Genomic DNA, 2,579 nt, shown 5'->3' on the forward strand with positions numbered 1-2,579 from the left:
CAATTATTATTATGTGTAAATTTATCTTTATATATAGGTTACACTTTATTGAAATCTAAAGAGCTTAAATCTTCACTAGGTCTTATTTGGCTGATTTACAGCTTATAATTATTTCAAATGTCTTTTGTGAATTAATGTGATGTTGTATAAGATATTATGCTTGTAATAGCTTAAATTTGCAAAAAGAAATTTTACATTTATACTTTGTCTATAATCTTACAATATGTTGCTTAGGGTATCTTAAACAAAGTTTGTATATGATCAAAACTTAATTTTCAGATTTCTATTGTTAATATTTAATAAACTATATAAAGCTAGGTATAATTCAATCAAACGCAAAATTATTTAGATAATTTTATAAATACAAAAATATTTTTTTTTTCCATAAAAATTATAAAGAAAGGACTTAAGAAGACTTTTGAACCATTTACGTAAATCACGTAAATATGGTGTCTGTAGATCCATAATTTTTCATTCTACATGAATTTAAAAATTCTAATTATAACAAAAAAAACTAAGTGATTGTTTAAGTGGCGAATTCATTCTAAAGAAATATAATTTAAAACATACATCAGCAAATTTGCATTTTTGTGCAAAAAAAATACAAATAAATTCATAATCATTTATAATATTAGGTTATAAGAAATGAAGTAAAATAATAAAGAGCTATAAAAGCTTTTGAGGATATTTTATTACGTATATTTATCTATTGTGGCTCTACTATATATAAAAAATATTTTTATGAGTACAATAGAAAAACATAGAAGTACTCGCACATATTTGCTTTTCTACACCTAAAATAATATTTTAACATAACTTTGCTGAAGTTTACTTATTTTATCACAAAAAATACTTTCAAAAACCAAAAAAAAATTAAATATCAATCTAGGTCTTTATATTTTTTTTGTTTTTAAACATATTTTTTTTGCAACAATCAATTTATTTTAAACTTACATTATACACTTATGATACCTGTTTTCTATTCAAAAAAATGTTTTTATTTCTCGTGTTCGATGTTTTAAGACCTTGTTTTCTAGTTTTTTTAGAAAAAAAAACTTACTGCATGACTTTTTAATATTTTATTTTAGTACTTTCATGTGTTTTTTTTATTTTTTATGTAAAACAAACGCACAATGAATATCTAAAAATTATTAGAACTTTATATTTAATTTTTTTTTAAATCGATAAATATTATCTCTAGATGCTATTTTAAAAAAGATTTATAAGATTTTTTTTAACATATAATCTTTAAGACCTTAAACACTTTGGCGGTTTTTATAGGTCCTAAATTCATGATTTGTTTCTACTAAATATTGTTTTAAAATTTTTAATTATGATAATATTGTCCTTTTCAATCATTCATTATGCTTCTTATGAAGTAAAATAGACGATATTGACAAATAAATTTGTTATTTCACGACTCAATGGTATATTACAAACACATATAGCTAATATGTAAAATTATACGTTATTTTATATTATATTTTTTTCTTTTATCTCTATAGTTTTTATAACCTATTTGTTTAAGAAGTATCACATGTTGATCGTTTTATAAAAAAATTTAAACTTTGCAGAAATTTTTAGGTACCATTTTTTTATGATTGCTTTAAAAACACTTCACTAATTTTATTTTAAAAGAAAGGATGTATATGTGTTAGATAATATAAACATATGTATAAATATGACATCTAATGTTTTGCTAACTCTCAAATGAAAAATACATTTCTGCATAGCAAATTGAACAAATGGAATTTATAAATCAAATTTACTATTCGATTGAGTTCGGTCTCGTATGTAAAGAACTTATTGTATTATAATTTTGTTTTTTTTATTCTATAACACCGTTTGTAGCCCTGATACAAGATTTATAAGATTATTGAATCATGCCTTTCTAGAAAGTATATATCAGATCATATATATTAGTGGTGGAGATAGCATAGTTTAGAATAAGCCATAGACTTGTAATCACACAATTTATCTATTTAAGGCCTAATTTTTCCTGTGAATTATGTTTTAGCGCAAAAACTAAATTTTAGTAATATTACAGATTATATATTTACTCTTTTCAAGCACAAAATCCTTACAGTCTTCCTTAATATATCTTATACGTCTTAATCAGTCTTATGGTTTATATTATTGTTTTTGCAACTTTTTTTTCTTTCCAGGCATCCAGATCCTAGCTACGACTTGTGTTTTATCAACACCATTTCATGGTATAACAGACCCGGTATTTTAAATAATGGTTTTTTCTCATCTTACTTGTTTTTATTGTATAATAAATTGCTGCATGTTATAATGTGGTCTATATTTTATTTAGATAAGAGTTTAAAAACTGAAAAATATTATAATTTCCAACTGTTTACTTTATTGTAGTAAAAATTATTTATAAGAATTTATGTGCGAAAAATGTGGTTTCTTTGCAAAAATATCATATTCGTCTATATTTAATAGATAAATTAAAAAAAAATTGAATTGAGCGTTCTATTTATTTTCACTGAATAATCACATCTGTAGAAAGAATTTTTTTTTATATAGTAATGTGAGTCAACTCTCTCTTTTAAAAACAATTTATAATTACC

This window comes from Rhyacophila brunnea, unplaced genomic scaffold (assembly GCF_057557595.1).
Source record: "Rhyacophila brunnea isolate RB1 unplaced genomic scaffold, BYU_Rbru_1.0 scaffold_168, whole genome shotgun sequence".
Classification (NCBI taxonomy): Eukaryota; Metazoa; Arthropoda; class Insecta; order Trichoptera; family Rhyacophilidae; genus Rhyacophila; species Rhyacophila brunnea.